We start from the raw sequence: 23164 nt of genomic DNA on the forward strand, positions 1-23164 counted from the left end.
TCATCTGAGATTTTAAACCCTGGAGTTTGCTTTCTGAACGTACTAAGATTAAAGAAAGAAAATTTTACAGGTAGGTATTCAGAATCTCCAAAAGAAGAGGGTAAAGATTAAATCAATTCTTCATGGAATAATTTTATTTTAAAGCATCCTACAATAATATGAAAGAGGTCAGCAATGTACTGAGTATGTCTCATTTTTCATGAAAGTGTCTTAACAATAAAGCAGAAAAGCTCTTTATGAATTATCTCCCTTTGAAAAGACTTGAAAGACCAGCCTGCGAATTGTTGAAGATGTCAGATGAAAAGAAAAAATATCCAATCGATTTTATTGCATATTGGACATATTTTCATTGGGCTACGCTATGCACTCTCATGAGTCACAATTCCAAGATTCCAGGACAAATAATTAGACATTATTAAGTCTTATTTAAGGGATATTACTAACTGTTGACCACTATGTCACTTAAACAACAGGGTATAATTGTAAAGTTACTAAGTGAAAGTTATAAAATTAGATATTCATTAAATTATGATAATTTACATTTTGACAGTCTGTAATAGTTTTAAGATTGCTATGAAGACCTTTTGCATGCCTTTTTATGTTGTGATGACTAAATCCCTGTGGAATTATTAGGACTTGACAGCTCTACATAAAGTTGAAATAATGGGTTTGGCATCTGAGAGCTCCTTAATCCTCTTCCATCAATACTGCTGCAATAATTGAAAATGTCAGGCTAAAATGACTGTGAGCCTCAGATGTCTGTCACTTATAATTATACAAAAAAATTGGTATGATTATTACACTGTATGTTCCATCACAGAACCACAATACTGAAAGCATAATTACTTCAGCATGTTCAATTCATTTCAATATAAAGAAAAAAAAAAAAAATAAAACACCCACTCAGGGCTTTCAAGGAAGCCCTACTCAACTATCAGAAAAAAATTACCCTCTTCTGCAGGATGGGACAAACTGTGGTTTCTAATTCACCAGCGCCTATGAAAAAGCACATTGACATTGTCACTGAGAACAACATTTCCACTGGCTACATGTTAACTAACAGAAACCAACAATACCTGTTCATATATGCCTGTGCAACCTCATGCAGCCTTTTATGAGCAGTGGGATGTGTGATATATATGTAGCTGCTACACATAACTGTAGGTAATTGCTGATGTTTGCAATTTTACTCAAGGATTTTTTTCTAGTGCTCTTCCTTGAGACAATTTAGCACTACTAAATATTCTCTGGTAATTTCTAAAAAAAAAAATAATATTCAAATACATTATAAATGATTGTTTGTCATTGGCATCATTGAATACTTTTAATTACTACTGTTATCATAAAGGTAATGGCTTGTGAAAATTGTTGGCCAGATGTGAGGTCAACATTATACAATGTTAAACAGTTAAGACTATTTCTGTTAATTATGCATTCTGAGTGGGCATTCAATAATTTAATACACAGTAGATAATCTGCATTTGATTTTTGATCTCTTCCACTCTAAAACCTTAGGTGAATTGAATTCCAGTAGTATCAACCCTAAAAACAATGATAATAATAAAACCCACAACCACTTTACAGTCTGTGAACTGGAAGAGTAAGAAACCTCTTCTGTCAGAAAGCATGCTTTTCTAAAGATAACTCTTCTGAATTTCCTTTGTTTCCATGTTTTGGGCTCAGACCTTGTTACATTATGTCCCAGGAATTCAATGTAAATATAATAAAAGACAAATGTATATTTTTTAATGGTGGCTAATCTGTTATCTAACTAATTTTACTGATTAAACTAAAACAAGCAAGCTATCTCTTTGATAATTGGTATAAATGATAATTCTCAGCTCTTTTGTCTAGTCCACTGTGGTCTGCTTTTATTCAAATGACTCTCAGGTACCTAGATATAAGACTACATCTTGGCTTGTCACTAAAATAAGCAACAGACCAATGATCCCAGCAGCTAGGACCCAATGAAATGGCTGAATGAACGCACAGAATCACAGAATGATTGAGGTTGGAAGGGACATTTGGAGGTCACCTGATCCACCCTTCCTGGTCAAGCAGGGACACCCAGAGCCAGTTGCCCAGGTCTAAATGGCCACTGAGTATCTCCAAGGATGGAGACTCCACAGCCTCTCTGAGAAACCTGTTCCAGTGTTTGGTCACATGCATCCAAAGATCCTTGAATCACATCTGTTGGTGGCAACACTCCAGTTAAACTTTCATTTTAAAAAATCTAATTAAGGAAGAAGCATTTAGAAAAGGGAAGTTCAGTGGTCAGAGCAATTCTCAGGACATACCAGAAACTCAGGTTCAAATGTCATACCTCCAGCCTACAAAATTCTAACGTGGAGCATCATTCCAAATAGGCCCTCAGGAATTTTTTTCTTGTATATAAATACATGCATCACTAAGTTAAATATTTGGGGATGATTAAAAAAATATGCAAGAGGAGTTTTTTTGTTTTTTAACAGTATTCCAGCAAAGGAAGTAGATTTGAAAAGAAAAAATGCTTAATCTGTATAAAGTTATATTTTTAGATTTTCAAGTGGATACATTAAATACTTCAAAATTTAGGTAATCAGAAACATGAGGGACATCACCCATCCCTCCCACACAATCAAGCCTCTTTGATTCCTACAGGAGAAAAAGACAGATTTAATATATAAATTAACAATCCCCTTTAAATTATACCTAACTATAAATTTGCGTTATAGTCACTTCAGCTATCTCTAAATTGCAACAATTAGGGGCATATAATATCATGGTAAGACCTGGATACGTATCAAGCGCCTTTTCCCTCCCATATCTTAGTTTCCATGGGAAGGAAATCTTGGTGTACAGGCTGGAAGACATGGTACATATGTGGCAGGTTCCACAGTTTGGATAACTGATGTACCAGGGCTGCAGAACACACCTCTGAGAACATCTGAGCCACAAGTATGCTTATTTCAAAGTGATAGCAACTCAAAACTCACTTTCTTAAGTAAAAATAGTGCATGTTTATTTCTCTCCAATAAATGCATTAGCTTGGTACTGTAAATCAAGACACAGTTTTATGTAACGTGAAATAATATCACATATATTTCTGTAGAACTATATCCAAGAGACTTTGGGCACCTGAGCTCCCAAGAAGTACAATTCTCCTTTAGCTACTTTTACAGAGCTGTAACCAACATTACCACTGGAGTCAAACAAAACAAAACAAACAAAAAAACCAAACAGGTAAGATGTATGAAACAACCAGACACAAAGCTTCTGGAGTAACAGATCGTGCTAGTACTGCCTATCAAAATGATTGTTGCAAATGCATCTGGTACATCATCCATCGTACCATATATTCAGACTTTCTAATAAAAACTTGCAATTTTCATCTGGGATTTAGTCCAAGTCTTATTGTTCTAGGTGAAATGATCTTGCACAAACTTACAGCTGTTAGGAAGAACATACTATTTTTTTATTCTGATTTGACTCACAACTGAGGGCCCTTCATAAAAACTTTGCAAAGTGATTAACTGGCAACACTTTTTCCAGCTCAAAAAGTACATATTTAGTAAGTATGTACAGTCCAAAGTATATATTTAATCATCTCTAAAAAGGCTGACTTTTTCAGAATCTCTGACAGCAGACATACTCATCTTCTTCCAGTCAACTGAGGCCACAGCCTCTAGACTTCCCAGTTTGGTGGAGTTAATTTCTCAAGAAACCCGTGACGGAAAGATACCATGTTATAGGCAGGTAGTGGGTGAAGGAGAGCAAATCCTGGTTATCTGGGCTAACCTTGAGAGTATTTTTGCCAGTACTCACTAAAATTTTCAGAATGGGAAGAAGAGATACAGATATTGAGGAGGAGAAATGTTGATCACAGAGGACAGCTTTTCACATTTAAGAAATATGCTATGATCTACCGATAAATTTTAAAAATAGTGACTATAGAACTTAATGAAAAAATAAGTAAATATATTAAGCAGTAGCATTTCTCAGCATTAGAACAGCCTGAGGAAAAGTTTTGGCATATGGCTATATGGTAGTTTTGTATACTACCTCTGGAAGCTCATTTGAAATACAGACACTGTGCTAACCCTCAGTGTCACCAAACTGATTTAGCATTACCAATAGAACATGAAAACATCTGTGTTTCCAGATAACATGGATGTTGTTTTATGCTGAAGGGAGAAAAATCCAACCCTTATGTAATATCTGTGTTGGCTTCTCTTTCTCTGTGATGATGACAAAACTGAACTTCCACCCTCTTCACTTTCAGGAGTGAACTTTGCTGGTTTATGACTTCAAATCGCTTCTTTTCAGCTTTATCATCTCTTCCTTTCTCACCGGACTTCAAGCCCTTCTTTTCCTATTTTCCACATTCCACAGACCACCCCTTCCTTATTACACCACTTCCCCATTGCAGTTCTCCTAAATTCTAGCTGCTCCCTCACCTGTCCCTTTTTCTGAGCTTTGGTGCAAATGAAATATTCACTTCAACCCATGAGTTCAAGGTTATGAAAAATACATCATCAGAGTAACAGTGACGTAATTAATACTACTATAATATTCTTCAAAACATCACCAGTAGCCTCCTCATAATGTATTACATTCATACTTCATCAGAAAGTTGTTTTCCAAGAGATAAATGGAGCCAAAGTTACATATCTAGAGAAGTATACATATCAAAGAAAGTACTGAAAAAATCTTTTTTATGGGAAATAAATTTACGCATTTTTCACTGTTGATTTTTCCAAAGAAACTTTAAGCTTGGATTTTTGCTTGTTTAAATGGTTCATCACTTCTGTCCTATTCCAATGCAAATCTTTATCTTCACCTGCTTGTTATAACAAGATATAACTACAGAACATTTTCAAATTAATTATATTGTCTTGAGGTTTAAAATGCCAGTGCAGCTTTTGATATGTATATAAGAGGGAACAAGAGGGAGGAAGGAGGTTATGTTACTATAGGTAACTTAGTTATAAATTATTCCTAGGACTATTTGGTAACAAGAAAAAGAATGTTACCATGAAATTACTGCCCTGCCAATCCCCACAATATTTCATATAAACAGTAACTACTTCTCTTAGAGGAAGAAATGATGACTCATGCAGCCCTGTCCCAGTAGTAATGAACTAGCTGAGTTACCAAAAAGAAATTTTATATGCAGCAACCTGAATCAGACACTCCACTCTAAGAAATTCAATTTTAATGAGAAAGAAAATCAGACTTTCTGTATCACAGAATCATAGAATCACTTAAGTTGGAAAATAACTTTGAGATCATCAAGTCCAACCATTAACTCAGGACTGCCAAGTCCATCACTAAACCATGACCCGCAGCTACCCAATCTTTAAACACCTCCAGGGATGGTAACTCCACCACCTCCCTGGACAGCCTGTTCCAATGCTTGACCACCCCGTCTGGGAAGAAATTTTTCCTAAAATCCAGTCTAAACCTCCCCTGGTGTAACTTCAGGCTCTTTCCTCTTGTCCTGTCGCTAGTTATCTGGGAGAAGAGATCTATCCCCAACTGCCTACAACCTCCTTTCATGTAGCTGTAGGGAGCGATAAGGTCCCCCTGAGTCTCTTCCAGGCTAAACAGCCCCAGTTCCCTCAGCCACTCCTCCTAAGACTTTTCTCTAGACCCTTCACCAGCTTTGGTGTCCTTCTCTGTACACACTCCAGCAGCCCTATGTCCCTGTTCAAGTGAGGGGCCAAAAAGTGAACAGAGTGTTTGAGATGCAGCCTCAGCAGTGCTGAGCACAGGGGGATGATCACTTCCCTTGTCCTGCTGGCCACACTGTTTCAAACACAAGCCAAGATGCCACTGGCCTTCTTGGCCACCTGGGCACACTGTTGGCTCACATTCAGTTGCTGTCAACCAGCACCTCCAGGTCCTTTTCCACCAGGCAGCTTTATGAAAAATGTTGACTCTACTCAAGATGATACTTACTGCTATGAGTATAGCCTACCATTAAAAAAGACAATGTTCACTGTCATAGACAATATTGGGAGGGGAAGTCAGGAAAGTATTAATCTTTCAGCATCAAGTACATGCTACAGGATAGAGCTGCCAGTGACTTCAAAATAATTACAGAATACACTGCAGCTGGCATTAATTAAAATCAAGAGGTGTTTTTCACTGACTTCAATGACACCAGAACGCAACATTCTCAAAACTCACTGTCAGAACTTTGGCACTGATGACTTAACTAATCTGATGTAACCTATAGTAAAGTCATGTATTTAATAAGTACCCCAACATTTGTACTTTATTCATTTGAGTGTGGTGTTGCTGAATCACCAATACCTTCAGACTGAGGAAAACACTGGTAACTTGCCTAGTCAGTCAAATTCTGCTACAAACTGATTGTAGATCAATCTAAATCAAGCAGAAACTTCCCTTCCCCAGCTAATCATACCATTCTTACCACTTTATCTTGAATTTCATACAGAACCTTTCCTCCTACATAAGACATCTCAGTCTATCTTGACGTGTTGGAGTGTCAAGGGATCTCTACTGATCACATTTTTGCTCTTTCCAGCTGACACTCTTCAGCATTTGTGTTCTTCCTTTCGGTTTATCATGACCACAAGCTGATGAAGAACTACATCTATCCAGTTCAGTCTGGTCACACGATGATAGAAAAACTGCTTAACACAGAACATGTAAGTACTTAGGTTAGCTTTGCTGAAATCAGGGTGATTTTAGTTAGTTCTTTTAATCTTGTTGCTTTATATTGTTTTCGTTATCTTTCTCAGAGCTAAAAGGTTATGTTATTTTTGGTTATTTGGTAAACAAATGCGGGTTTATTATCCTTCTTTGTTCCACAGTACAAATGTGAGGGTTTTGCACGAACTATCCATATATTCAAATTTCTGTTTGGAATTAGTGCTGTTCTTAAATAATTATGGTTGTAATAGAACCATTAAAAAATCTTTGTATCTGACAAAAAAAAAAAATCCTTTCATTAATTGTCGCTCTATTCTTCCTAAGTATTTGAGTATGAAGGCTGAAGCACTGGCAGTCTACCAGACTTCTCAATGGATAATTTCCTCTAAATGATGAAGTAGAGCTATTTTTATTTCTATATTTTTATATGTTCCACTAGCTTCCTTTTTGTTATTGCTATGAGGAAGTCATTTATTGTATTGTTATGTGTCAGCTTCTTCTCTTTCTCCCTCTCTCTCTTTATATATCTGTCTGTTTACTCAAATAATTAACCAAAGTTGTCTTGGTATCAAAACTAGGAAACTCCCAATACACCATTCTATGTTCATGCAATTTGAAGTGAAACATTTGAAGTGAAATCAAGAGTGTTTTAACACTGAGTCTTTAGTGTTGTCAGTCAAAATGAGAAGGGAATAATGGCCTTTGGGATCTTCCCCGGTAATTTCTGAGTGTCTAAGTTAACACCTCCACCTACTAACTTTTGTCCTACCTGTGTCCTAAAGCTAGAGCAAAATACTAATAAAGCAGCCTACACATCAACCTCAGTCACAAGTGAAATGTTACGCCCTAAAATTTTTTAACAAGGTAATTTGTTTATCTTCCATACTAGCAACTCCAGCTTTTCTTCTATCTACCCCCTCATGTTTGGAAGGATTCCCCTACAAATATTGTAAAGATACTTTTTTGTATCCCTTTAAATCTTTTATGAAAACCCTGCCCTTCTGGGGAGTCTACAAAACTCTTCATGCTGATATGCCAGGAAGTAATCAATCTTTCTAACCGGCACTGTATATTGAGTTTCTTTATTCTTCTATTTGTCATACCTATCCACCATCTTATGTCTTAGACTTAATGCCTAAGCACCTGGGGCAAGGATCATTTATTAAATCTGTTTGTACAGTATCAAGTGCAACAGTGTTATGATTTATGCCAGAGCTGAAAAATTAAACAAATAGCCTGTGTTTCCCCTGAGAGTCTCAAACACTGGTTTTCAGAACGCTTGTAAAAGAGGTATTGGAATTGAATACAGTGACTTGAATGGTGAGTTCAAAGAATAAATTCTATGGACATGTCTCTCAAATGAAGGAACGCATGCCTTTCAACTTGGTTGATTCTCGTAAATATTTTTGATCAAGAAATCTTTCAATTTCCACACACACACACACCCCAAACACAAAACCCTATATAAAATGAACATGAGTTTAGGTGAAAGAATAGAAAGTAGGGATTTCTAAATACAAGTTTCTATCAATTAAAAGACACACAAATAATATTTGTTCATCACACTCTGGTTCTCTGGCACTTGATTAAACCTTAAAAACTCTCTTTAATCACAAATGAAGTAAACACACCTGCAAGCCACATACATGCATGCTTTCATAAATATCTCCAAAGACGTTTACCTAAGTGTTCACACGATGTATCTGTTTTATAAGGAATTACACAGTTGTGTACATGCAAAGCAGCCATACTTTGGCATGCCAGCTTTCTGAACGTGTATTATTCCTTCTGATTCTTGAGAATAATACAAAAGAGATTTGTTAGAAAAGATTTTGATGAAGCTGATGAAAATCTGTTGCACTCTGTTCACTGATAAGAGTCAAGCAGATTCAGTCAGAAACATTAGCCTTCTATTCTGTCTCTAGAAGGCTTTGAAATCAACCCATTAACATTTAAAAGTTTCAGCTTGCTGGATTTGGAAAATATATATATAAGCCCTTGCCACTATTTCATGTCAGGTGACAAAGAAAAGATGATGTCCTTTCAATCTTTTGCTCCAATCCAGCTTAACTAGTGAAAAGCCTCTACTGAAGAATAAAGAGTGATGGCTTTAAAAGAAAGGGGGAATAAAAGGGGGGAAAAAATAAAAGAAAATTAAACTGTCATGGCAACTGAGAGATTAATTCAATCTGGCCCGTTTTAATTATCACACTAAGGCAAATCCTAGATTTTGAGTGACAGTACAGAAGATAGGTCAAATTGGACTTGAAAAAATATCATATTACCATTAATCTATCAGAGATCTCTCAGTGAACTGGCACATGGTCCCACATATCCTGTCACTTAGTAACAGAATTCAAAGGCTTCATTTTTGTCATTCTTAAAGACAGTTTTACAAGGTGAAAGTTTTTTCAACTCAGTGACCAATATAAACTTTTTGTTCATGCAAGTACACCTGCTGGTCTAAGTGTTCATAAAAGGGGAAAAAAACAAGTCAGCAATTACATACTCTAAAACATAGGTAACTTGAGAAATATACTCAGCGTTTACTACAATACTTCACTGAACAGAACATGCTCATTTCAGAAAATTAGTAAAGTGGTACCGATAGCCAAGGCATTTTCTCTGGAGACACTAGGGTCACAGCTCTCTTGTATGCTAAGAGAAAGCTTTTCAAGAATTCAGTGTCCCAAAGGGTTTATCTTCAGTAAATACGGAAACAGACTGCATACTCCTAAAATTCAAGCCTGCACACTGTACTGGCAAAAAATCAACTGTGGTTGCAAAAAGATGCAAAAGAAAGGATTTTCAACACCTTTTATATGACAAGCTGTTATTATTTCAGTACAGATACAGTTAGTCTGATCTGTAATCACATTCAAATGGTATGTGTAAATTCTGACCCCAGTCAAACAACAGAAAGAATGAAGAAGTAATCTGTTCCTATAAACTGTTGAATTTTCTCAAAATCTGATCCCAGGGAAACAGATTTCCTTGGTTAGTCTTTACAAAACTGAAACCATGTCCAGTCTTATAATTTTCCATCATTCAATGAAATTTAAATAAATACAGTTTTCCCCTCTTAGATAGACCACGCTGGTGCACTTGTGCTATTGAAACTGCAGAGCGTACGATTAACAAAGGACAAAGGAAATGCAGAACGCTGAGACTATAGTATTACATATCCTCAGAAAGATGGAATTGTAAAAGATGGGGAATGGCAGAAAGAACAATGAATAGAATTCCTTAGAAACTGGTTTCCTTTCCCAACTGGACAGAAATCCAGTTGACAAAACTAGATACAAATCAGATAGAAATAGATTATTACAATCTATATTTTAATATTCTAGTTAAATTTGATTTAAGGCCATTTTGAGAAGGAACAAAATTTCTGCACAGGTAGACACACCAAGGGGAAAAAAAGAGAATTAATTCCAGCATGGATGAAAAACACACTTTAAAAATATGTGTCAGCAGAAAAGCATTGTTACATGGCAGAAGGAAAATTACAAAGAAAGGACTTTTCATATCAAAGGCAGTGCTTGACAAGAGAAAAGGCATCAGTTTCCTGAAAGAAAGAACTCTTCTTCTCAATGCAGTCTGACATGAACCCCCTGGGAGAGAAAAAGAACCAAGTCAGAAGTACTGACATGACAATGGCTGACGTTCTTTAATCTTTGTTACCTGTGTTCCATACAACTCAGAGGCACAGCTTCACACAAAACAAAAATTCTGGGGATTTAAGAATAAATCTGTACTACTCTGCCCTTTTTTAAAATGGCAAGTCTTACTCATCCATGCTTATTTTTCTGTTTTTACTTCTGGAATAGCAACTAATTATTTATCTTGACAGATACAACAGATTGCTCAGGGGGATGGTCCTCCTGGCCTATGGCAAATGAAAATTATTAGAGAGACATCTAGACTGCGAGATGTCACAGTAGCTGGAACACACACTGGCAGAGAGGAGGCCCACTGGCTGTGGAACACCAGATAAAGCATGCGATATTATATGGCTTGATCATGAGTACCATGATACAAGCATATGCTGTGCTTCTCAGGCAAACTATTCATAATCATAACTCACAGATATCCGTGTATATAATTTATTCTCATATGCTTGTCATTCAACTGAAGCAGTTGCCCTCCTGTCTAGACATGTGAATCACTGTCATAGTCTGCAGTCAAATTACCATCATTGGCCATGAGTTACTTTACCGTGGGATCACAACTATTACATGATGAAGTAGCAATGGCATTTTGCAATCACTCTGTGTTGATTTCTCACTCACTGCTCATCTCTGTGCAACCAGATGACTTAAGTCATTTTGTAATCACAGGCTATCCGACCACTTTAAAATGTTACCACAATCACAAGAAATTATGTGCTATTATAGTCAATGGATATCAATACAGCACAGCTAGGACAGCTAATGGACCAGGCTTTTTCTAAAGTTAACATCTTTGGAATTTTCTAGGGCTGTGATTAACCAGTAATTTAGAGAATTTTAATTAATGCTTAGATAATTTGCATAGATTCATTCTAGAAACCACATATAATATCAAAGTATGTCCAGCTTTTAGACCAAAGCAGGCTGCTCAGGACTTTATCCTGTCTGGTCTTGAAAAGCTTCAGGGATGAAGACTGTACAACTTCTTTAGGCAAACTGCTCCGTTGCTTGACTGTCCTCATGGTGAAAAAGATTTTCCTAAACCCACTCTAAGCCTTCCTAAAGGCTCCACCTTCTTTATAACTTCATCATACATGTTGGAGTGTGGCTATTACATTCCTCTGAAGCTTTCCCTTCACCAGACTGAACAGCCTCCTGTTCCCTAAGCCTCTCTTCACAGGCACCTGCTGCAGCTTCCAACCATCTTGCTGATCCTCTGCTGAACTCACTCCTATTGACTAATGTCCTTCTGCATTGCGAGACTCATATTCTAGATTTGGTCTAATGATGAGTACTGAGTGGAAGCGTACTGGCTAGAGGTGTACTTCCCTAGGTGTACTGGCTACAGTCCTGTTAATACAGCCCAGGATACTCTTGGCCTTCTTTGCTACTGGGGCATATTGGTGGTCCATGTTACACCCTCCTGTCTGTCAAGATCCCCAAGTCTCATACCATACAAATCTTCAGCAATAAAAAAAAAAAAAAACCCAAACAAAAAAAAACCCCCACACTTTTATGTTTATTTCACATCAGTTACATTCTGCCTAAGGTGTTTTAATAGTCCGTTAACTTGGTATTGGAGATACCTGACCAATGGTCACTGAAACCTATGAAGTGTTGTTGCTTTCAACAGGCTTTGAATTTGGTCCTAACTGGTTATCATGAAGAAACCCAAAAGCTGTCTGTGCTCTGTATTTTCCTTTCTTCACTCTTCTGGGGTACAAATAATCCTCTCTAGAGTGCGTGCACATATACGTGTACCTCTAAGAGCTCTGGTTCTACAACTGCCATATACCATGGAGGGGAAAACCAAACTGCAAGATCTGCTTGGTGGATGGCACTGAAATTTCCATTTTACTCTGAGCAGAACTTTGAGCAGGGAGCAAACAAAGGACAAGGACTACCAAAAGCAATGATGACTCAAAGTGCTATGAATGGCCTAGGTTGTGGATCTTAAGCAAATGCTCCCCACTGAAGAAGTAATGCATGATTAAGCTCCAGGTAAATTTTATAAACACTAGGATTTTCAATTAGTTTATATTTAATGGAGGACTAAGCATGAAACCTAAATTATCAGAGTGACTATCTAAAAGCAGAAGAGAAGCACTGGAAGACAGATAAATACAACATCCACAAAACTTGCACTACAGTTTACTGAAATACACAGGAAATTATATTTTTTATCAAGCCCATATCCCAGAAATGAAGGCTATGTATCAATATATACTAAGATGTAATAACAGAATAAGGATCAGTTAAGGAAAAGAGATATCCAGTGAACAGCAACAGAAGTGGAAATGGGTCAACATATTCAAATCAAAGATTGATGTGTGTCATTCTCATATTGCCTTCTAGTGTTTTGTTTGCCTAGCGACTCTAACACTGTGTGTGACACAGCTATACCCCATTAGGCATTACAGACACTGTAGGTTATACTGCTGAGCTTGGTTCCCTTCCATAATTACTACATCACTTATTTACTTTTGTTCTTTGTATTTATGTCATGCAGACTGAACTGTGCAAAATGACACCCTTGCAGTGAATCAGTAATAAGCACTGCTTTGTTTCATTGCCTAAACACAAGAAAGGACACTTGTCTGAAGAACTGCATAGGCATTTAAATACTTCTACCTTATAAAAAGCACATTCTAGAAGTACCAATTAAGCTTCAGTACTAAAATACTGTCAAGAATGTGCTTAGGTTAATAACAGCATGTCTTAAGCACGTCTTACGAACTCATTTAATGCAAAAATTGTACAGTTACAGAATTATGATTGTTTTATATTACTGAACACCATTCATACATAAACAACAGATTTACATGCCTCTAAAATTTCACTTACACAAGAGCATCACAGAAGTTTTCTGTGGAAAATTAGGTAGTTATGCATTGCTTTTATAAATGGCATGTGTTACTCAGGTTATCAGTTTGATATCAGTTTATCTGACTGCCAGAACTTAAATCAAGCAAGGCTGCTAAAGTGAAAATCAATAGCAAAGAGCACAATGAAAAAAATTTACAGTAGACGGCCTCATAGTTAAAATAACATTGTCTGGATCAATGTACCAGGTGGAGCTAGTGCTCTGGCACCACCCAGGCTGCTGGCTAGGTTTATTCTTTCCTGGCTGCTAGCCTATAGTGGAAAGAAATCCAACCTTAAAATGTTGGCCAAGGAAAGTAGGAAAAGCTGAATAACTATCAGGAGCTTACAGCTTAAAACCACGTGAAAGAAACAGCTGGATAGGTAGGGAGGTAACAAATGTAAAAGGCAGAGGTAAAAATAAGTCTGTTTTGCATACTAAGTAGGTAGACTTGACGTCCTTAGTTTCCAGAGTTAATTGTAGGGAACAGAGACAGTGGGTTGTTTTGACATTGATAATGTGCAGCTGTGATCCTGCAGCAAAGAGGTAAATAATTTGAGGGAGTATGAGAAGAAACCTGGATGAGACAGAAACAAAGGAGGAACGTGATCTCACCTCTAGAATACAAGGAAACAGCATGAACAGCAGAGTAGCCTGTAGTGAACAGCAGGTGGGCACATGGACAGCAGAGTTTGACCAGTAATAAAGCTTTTAGAAGTGTTTGTACAGAGTATGAACTTATAAAATCTGTAACTAACTAACAATAAAAGCCTTTACTTTACAATCTTTGCAAAGTCCGTGCCTCGTACGCCACATTAACCATTCAGGCACTCTAAAATACAGACATTCTTTGTAAAATACAGTCCTGCCTTTCAAGTGCCTGAAGTCACCTTATGTTCCTGATTTTCCTCCTAGCTCTACTGCTATGCATTACCTTTTCACTGCCAGAATTCTCATCATCCTTTAATGTGAGAAGGCTGACCCACCCTCTTTCTTTCCCTCTCTCAAAGCAAACAGAGCTTGTCCTTTCAAACACAATACAGTTTAAAGAAATTCTTTAATGATGATGAGATGAGTTTTGAAGACAACTCTGTCACGTTTATGCTGTTAACATCTCTACACAAGGCTATTTGGGATCCTACTACCAAACTTCTCATGATAAAGATTTACTGTTTGCTCTTCCAACTTATAGTATAGTTTAGAATTTTAATAGATAATCAGTATCTTTTTACACTTCCATGCTCCCTGCATTTTGTTTTTCCTAGTATCATCCAGTACCCTTTCCATTTTCTTTGAACAGGAACATCATGTTCCATTTCTTTATTTCTTCATGCAACTGCAGTAAAATTGCTTACATAGGAGAATGGTGTGGTCTGTGGGAATATGAGGAACAAGTGAATGAAATACTTGAAAATTCTACAGAAGGACTACCAAGTTATTCCAAAGATGCTCAGTGCAAAGTCTTTTAAGCAGACCAATTTAGGATTTCAAAAATGGCTTCTTCAAATTAAATCAATGTTATGGATTCCACATTTTGGAATCACAATGCCACACCTGCTTCTCTTACATCTCACCTGAGAAAGCATTGCACATTCAATGAAAAGATGGATGGGACCATATATGACCTGGCAGTGACAGCAGAGCACCACTTTGTATTGTTTCTATCACAACAGGCAGATATCATCCAGGTTGCAAAGTTCCATGGCAATATTTAACACATGGAATATAAACAAGCATAAAGTTGTAAAGCTTTCTTCATCTTAAAAAAAAAAAAAAGAAGAAAAAACCCAACTTTGCTTCCTCTCTCCCATACGTGTTTATCACTTATTGAATTACAATATTTATTTCACAGATACGTACAAATGTTTTACAGCATCTTCCATGCCATGTAAACATCATCTGAAGTCTATGATGAACATCCCAAATATCCTTTCAATAACTGACCAGACAGGAGGTGCTATATAGTTGAGGGGCGAGGAGGGGTTTGAAAACAAGCTTCACCATCTCTTTCATGATTAAGCTTGCAGAATAGATATAATACTTAGTACTTAAATCTCTACATATTATAGCACTAACTTAGTAGTATGAATTAAGAAAAGGTTTACAGACCATTTCATTGCAGTGAGATGCTCTGCAACTTACAATGGCACATGCTTACCTAGGAATCAATCTCAGTTTGGAGAAGAAACAAAAATCTGATTCCAGGCTAATTTACTAGGAACTATATTGTTAGTCCCTGGGTGGTCTCATACCTGTCTAGTATGTTTGCAATGTGAATGTTTTCTTTATGATCAATTCCTGTTCCTTACAGATATGAAACAGCAGCAGTGAAAAACTGAGTACAGCTAATCTTTCCCACTGAGCTGTGCAAATAATTACATTGTCCTTGTGCTACCAGTGAAGCTAATGGAGCACAAAAGAGGCTGATTCTTTCCTTCCAAAATTGAGTATGTCATCTGGGCAACAAAGGTTGACTCATCGGATATTTCTGTTACCTTTTGAAATACCCAGTGGCTAATATGAAAAGGGCAAAGAATGGGTTTATGCAGGGCAAAAATGAAATTACTTCCTCGACTTACTAGACAGTCTAGACAGTGGTTCACAATATGCTGCACATCTGCCACCTCTAATTCATGCACAGGAGTCACTGTATTACCTCCTTTGCTATTCCTCTGCCTTTCAGAAGTAGGAAAGAAGTTGGGCAAATAATGACATAAAGATGATAAAATGCCTGTCCTTCTAGTTTGTTCTGATGCTTGTCTGGCAGTAGTTCTGTATTTGTGCCAGACAATACTGACTGAATGCTTACTGTGTCCTGTCCAAGTCTCACTCCTTTCCTGTCAAAGTATATACTGAGCTTTCACAATGGGAAGGTTACTGTACTTTCCTCATCTATCTGATGAGCCATTTCACAGTTGCTTCCTGTGAACTGGTACATTTTCTCTGAAGCTGATCATGAATTTATACAAAATAGGAATAGTTCAGATAATGGCACGTATTCTGCTTGGTACCTAAACATTATAATTATTATCCTCATGCAAAATTTTCCATGAGTGTGTGCTGCGTTCAATAGGTTGACTGCATCTTAGAAAGTAAAAATAAAATTACCATTGTGTCTGGTGCCCAAGAAATTATTCAGTGCTGTTTTATTGAATTCCAGATTGTAGCAGTTAAAATGAGAGATAAATCGATAAAAGATGGTTCACTGATTTTCACCTTCTGCCATTTTCCCCCATCAAAACCCTGAGTATCACATCACATCACTTTCTGACATACAATTTGAAGGCCCATCCTGCAGTAATTTTATCCATACTGTACCTGGTAGCAAAAATGCAGGAATTTATTTGTGTATCCCCAAACAGTAATAAAAAGCACTACACTTAGGAACTGATGGGGCTAAACTTTGTTTAGAAAATTTGGTTTGGATACTGTCAGACATACATGTAGAAAAAAAAGGAACGGGAAGGCAAGCTGAAGTCAGTAACATCTGATTTATACTGGTATAATGCAGAGTAGATTTTCATACAATAACATCATAAAGCCATTTTATACTATGAAGACCTCTCACTAGGAAACAGCGGAAGGAGCATCCTTCATCTGCTTCAGGGACACTAGAACCTCCTGCTGTACATGTTTTTGGTGATGTAGTGGTAAGACTGGTAAAGAAATACAGTGAAAACAGGTACAGAAACAACCCAGCAACAACAGCAGACACTCTTGAGAGCCTCTAGGATTATGCTTCACTCCTCTCTCCCCATGTTTTGTAACTGCCTGTTCTGAGTTTCTTTTCTTTGTCCCTTTCTGCACAGTATACTCACTTCATTGCCACTCTACCACTCAATTACATTATTCTCCTTTTACTTTATCATTAATGCATTTTCTTCATCCCAGCAGTCACTTTGCTTATCAATAAGACTCCTCACCCACATAACATCTGTCACACCAGTTTGGATTGTGAGCCAAGACAAACACTTCACAATTTTGTATTTGTCCACTGCATGGTGTGGCAGCACCTTCTCTTTGTTGGTCATTAAGCACTACCATAATCTACCAGACAAATAATAATTCTAAGATACTAGCAGTAGACAGAAAGAAATAACTGATTGCTGGGTATGGAATCTATGGGTACATCTCTACTGCCACATTAGCTCATACATACACCCAAATTCCTCAGTTGCCCATACTGCCCAGTGGTTTACTCCCTCTCACTAGGGCCTGGGAGTGAAACTCAGGGATATGCAGGGGCCACCCTGAACTCCAGTGGTGTCTCTGCAGAGTATGAATGGCATAAATTCAAGTATCATAGCATGGCAAATTTGAATCCCTACAAGGTACAGCTAACAATGTCCCTTACAGACGCTGCTGCTTCTTCTTCCTCCTTCTTCAACAATTTCTCATGCATATCACAGCTGCACAGCACTTACTCTTAAAGTCAATAGAATTTCAGAATGCTTCACTTTCACTACTTAAACTGTACTGTTTCCTGTCATTCATTCCTACTATCAAATTAAAACCCAGTTTTGATTGTCTAAATACTTTAACCAAATTCTTAGATCTTCAGTTGGTGTCCACCTTTTAAAAAAAATGGCTCATATTCCCAAATAGAAACACAATGGAAAACAAAAAAGTCTCTTCTTTGTACAGAGGGGATTTAATCAGTTATGTAGCTGTACAGGCCTAAGCAAATTCTTAGTATGGAAATACAGCACAAATATACATTATGCTTTAGACACTGAGAAGTTCTAACTTTTAAGACAAGTCCTCTTTTAATTTCTTTCTGAATATTACTCCAAATAATATCTTAGAGGCCAATTGAGCTTAACTTTCAAATGTAACCAGAAAATTTAAGTTGAAACTAAGAACCCGTAAGATAATGTTGGTAGGATTTTGAAATATATGCACATGCATACACAGCCCTTGTAATATGCTTCAGTAGGTCTTCAGTTAATTCTACCTGCAATTTAGGAATGCTTCTGGATTCCATACTGACAAAATATTTTGCACAGTTACAATTAATTACTATTAAGTTATCATTTCTCATATTCCTATTGGTTTGGAGATAGTCTAGCCTAGTAACTGGTTGATGCAGCATTCTCAAAACTAGCTGGCTACAACAAGGTCTTTTACCATCTCATACCAACATACTCTCCATGGCAGTCCCTCTGCTGCCTTCTCCCAGTCTCTCCACACCCAGAGCACGTGCTTTTTTTCCACTTTTTCTCTTTCTTTCTTTCTTTCTCTCTCTCTCTCTTTTCCTTGGCTGCTCTCTCTTCACTGGCTGCCCAACCTCAGCTGCACCTTCTCTACACTGGCCAACCCACCGCCCCTGAAGCCAGCCCACAGCTGTATATTATCAACGCTAATTAACCCAGCCTCATTCCTCTACAACTGATGATCCTTGTTTACTCATACTTCCATCATTTTTCACCTGCACTACAGAAGTTCAGCAAATCCTTAGGAAATTCTATCTAGGAAAACTGTCTTCCTCCTCCTCCTCTCTCAGGCAGGCTGTATAACCATGCCAGACATATCCTGAAATTTTTTATATACTCTACTTAAGATTTTCATAGAACATGGATGCAACTTCAAAGTCTAGTCATGTCTTCAGATTATTCAGCACCTTGGAGCAAATGCATTAATGAATCATCTGCTTGCGGCTGAAGGCTGTGACAGACCTATCTAACCCTCAGCCACCATAAACAAAGCAGGAGACAGAACTTTCTCAGGTGACACATTAAAGCTGTGGTACCAGCTGCTACAAAGCCATGTATGATATGGATGATTACAAAGCTGCCCCCTGCCCTGGCCCCCAGTTTTCTTATCTAACACAAAAAATCCCTTGCTCTCCCAATACAAACCAAAAAAGCAAAATCCTTTAAAAAAGAAACTTTCTATTACAGAAACTTTTCTCCCCTATAGAAAAGTAATAAGAAAATGAACTACCCATGGCAGATCTTTATTCTGTGGTTTCATCAGTGACTTATCTAAGTGATCCCAAATGCTCTAAGAGATAAAACATTCAGAATGTGAGAAAAAGAGACAACACTGTGAGGAAACACTGAGGACAGACCCTCCTCAGACTGTTTTGTTTCAAGGCCTTGCTAAAACTAAGAAATTATTCACACAAAACATTCATCTAACTAACCCATCTTTCAGTACATACAATAATGAAGTCTGGGTACAAGAAGAAAAATAAATTCATTAAGTCAATAGTGCTTATGAAACTTAATGCAATGTCTTCCAGTTTCAAACACTATTTTTCTCAATTTCATGACCTATCTAGAGATGTTTATCTCCTTCCTTGATCCACCTCCAAATTTCTGCCAGAAGGTATTACATATTTCTGTTTTGTTTCATTCTACTACATACTATTGAAAATAAAAGACTAAAATTATATATACTTTCTCAAGCACCCAAGACAGTTTTTCCTCAGTTACATAAAGTAACTGAGTCTATTCAGTGAATCATTCTGCTGAGTGAAGGTAGTCTTTGGGAACTCACACAGAAGCCAGCAAATACAGGATAACTCACCCCAGTCAATAAGAGCCAAGAAGAGCTAATAATGAGCCACACTCACTGTTAGCTTTACAGTTGTATATAAAGTGCATTTTTAACATATATTTTTATGGGGTTATGAAAGAGTTTAAATCTCAGTACTGCCCATCTGCAGGAAGAAGTTCATTTATCATGCCTGAGTGATTTGATTATGGTCATTTTTAGTATGATATCCATCAGTAGCTGTTACATTCATCTTTGGTAAAAGATTGTTTACTGTCTTGCCAGATGAAAACTGTCTAGCTATGCCTACGAGAGATATTAGTATTTCAAAAGCATCTGTGTATGTCCAGAGAGCCAAAACTGTAACAGGTGACAGTGCTCTAGGAGCATTAGAAACTAATATAATAATTATCAAGTTGCAAAATTACAGGGAAAATGGAAATAAAATACAAGCAGATCGATTTCAAAATTATTTTATTTTCTAATATATTTTGGCCTTGCTCTGATACAGGGACAGCCCTGATTGCTCAATACTATCTGTATTATTTGTGCACTGGGCAGGAGCTGTATATTTCATACATTATTCACAACTTGCTGCAGTCATTCAGCAAGGTCAGTACATGCCCTACCATACAGTAATGTAAAAATATGACATATATTTAGGGAATAAGACAATATAAAAATGCGAGCTGTTCTCTGCATCAATTTCAAAGCCTCAAGTTGCTTTTCAAGCCTGGTTCTGTGTTTAGTTAGAACAGATACTCTGTAACAACCCACAAGCGACAGGTGGATTTAGTGGGTTGATCTGACTGATGTGTGTGGGTTACTATTTGCACCTCCTACCAGCTCCAGGCAGTTAATAGCAATAACCAAATACACACCAGTTATAAATCATGATCCACTTACATACCAGGCTATAACTCCACAACGTGCTATTATACTTTAATCCACTTTTACCTGATTTCCCTCTCCAATGTCTTTTGTTATTGTAGGGCTCATTCTAACCTCAAGCATTCTCTCTTTATTCTCCTATCAGTTTAGATTTATGCATATTCTTCTCTGGGATCACGACAGCATTTTCTATTATCTTCCCAAATTCAGAAGAATTCTGATCTGCCTCTCCCAGTTTCTTCCAAGTCTCACTTCCTGCCACAGCTAACAGGAATACAATTTTCTTTTACCTGCCACCACATCTCAACTTTGACTTAGATGGAAAATCCTTAGGGGTGAAAGGATAACCCAAACCCACGGGCTTTTTCAGAGTGAGGATTCTGCTACCAAAGGAACTGATTACCATAATTGTCCAGTGTAGTTTCACTGTGATGAGAAATAACAGAAGAAAGATACCTGCTGCATAAACAACCAACTCCATTTACACTGATGCAACAAGAAATGTTTGTATTGACTCACTTCTAACATTAATAAATTTTGCTGAAGTATCTTTTTAGTACTTAAGACATTACAAAGCATAAAGGACGACAGACTCATACATGGCTTAACCAGCATGTTTAGCACAGTGTGTCACTGTTTAATAATAAGCCATTTGAGCTTATCTGAGGTTTGAAGGTTGAAAAGAACCAGAAGTACTACTACAAAAGCATTCTGCAGACTACATTAGAAATTATTTTCACTCCGAGGTTTCTGGGACTGTCACATGAGCTGTCTCTTAAGTGATTAGCAAACTTTTAAAACAAATGAGAGAATAAGTTTACTAAAGAGCTAGCATGACAATAGAGACAAGCCACATCCTCCACTTAACCTGCCTCATGTCCTTTTCTTCAGGGTGAATTCTGGGAAACGTAATTTTACAGAACATTGTACTATATTAATTCCTCCAGCACTGATTTAGAGATAGCATATTAACGCTTTGCAATTTGTAGGAAAAGTACAATAGAAGTGAAACACTTTAGACCTCAGAGCATTATGGTTTTTTCTGTAACCTAACATTGGCTATTATTCTGAACTCACTTTTTCATAGGAAATATGCTACTTGCATATTTTAAGTTTTAAAACAAAACAAAACTTTAATTGCAAGCATACTACAGCCACCAAAGTTTCCATTGGATCGTTTTCCAGTGTTTTTTACAGACCTACTAATTAATTCCGCACTGATATTAATTCTTACTAGACTTCAAAAGATAAAATTTCCACTAAAACTTCTCTTGATATAACAGTGATGATCAGGGATTTCCCTCTTGTTTGTTTTCACAATTTAATTCTTCATTTTCCTGTAAACATTTATATTTTCCTAATAAACCGTGCAGAGGCAACTCCTCAGACATTGTATCACCAAATAATCCATAATGACATATTCTCATTTTAGATGCACTGACTTACATCTGGAGTTTACTGACAGCTTTTACTTATATTTTGTACCTTTTTCACCCTACTATACTGATTTCAAAAGCCTTCTTAAATACATTAAATTATTCTCCTGGTCCCAGTTCCCACACAGTTCCTGCTGTAACAGTTTGTGCAGCTTTTACATGGTTGTGGTCTTTAGCGTTGACAGAGAACCAGCTAGAAAAAACTAGTTCCCAGCATCTTTGAGGTTCATTAGTGCTGCTTTCAAATTATTATACATGTCATACAGGAAACTGAGGCATCATAAAGGTTTTTAAGTCAGGTTTTCTATGCTGTTATATTTTATATAGGAAGACCCGGAGCACATTTAAATGCACTCTATGAGTCAAGGCTCAGTTGTTCATGTATCTTTCTGCAACACATAAAGGACAGCTTGCTTTATAGGCGTTACAGAAGAGATTCTTTGGCACATTTTCTTTTGCCTTTTAAAAGAATACAGGAAAAACTATTTATGAAAGAAGGATAAAGAAAGAATTTCACAGCTCATACTGCAGTTCCACTGCATTTTATGTTTGTATTTAATTGGCAATTCCACTGCAATTTTGAAGTAACAGTAAAAAAATGAGAAAGTGTTTAACATTTAAAATAAAAAACAAACTTTGTTTCAAGTATTTCCCTTAATTTCTGCTTGCTTGTTTTACCTTAATTTATGTTCTATACGTAGACACTGAAATATACAACTACAATATTACCTGCAGGACAATAGTCAAAATATCACTATATGCATTCTAATGGATTAGTGTATCTTTTATCAACTATTTCATAATGGCTTCCTACAAAGAATCCTAAAGACTGGATAAAAATATATCCTTTAAAATTTAAAAACATCCCAAATACCAGTATGCTGCTTTTATAATTGAGAACCAAATTTATCTCATGAAAATCAATAGTGATGCTAAAAGACAAATGTTTTGTTTTATGTAATTTGGTGGATAATGTCAAAAGTATCATAAGCTGTCACTGCATGATTGTCTTCAGCTGATATATAAAATAAGCAGGTTTATTTTCAAAGCAGGGGACACTGATGTTGTGACTATATTCTTTCTTAATCATTTTCAAAAGACGCATAGATGTGGTGCTTAGAGTCATGGTTTAGTGGTGGACTTGG

The 23164-nt window shown here is 36.9% G+C and overlaps 1 long non-coding RNA gene across 1 annotated transcript in view; it reads right to left on the minus strand.

The window, feature by feature from the left end:
- Positions 1–23164, minus strand: part of LOC114014455 (uncharacterized) — a 331094-nt gene that overhangs the window by 67434 nt on the left and 240496 nt on the right. The gene's annotated exons all lie outside the window — the stretch shown is intronic.

Source organism: Falco cherrug, chromosome 12 (genome assembly GCF_023634085.1).
Source record: "Falco cherrug isolate bFalChe1 chromosome 12, bFalChe1.pri, whole genome shotgun sequence".
Taxonomy (NCBI): domain Eukaryota; kingdom Metazoa; phylum Chordata; class Aves; order Falconiformes; family Falconidae; genus Falco; species Falco cherrug.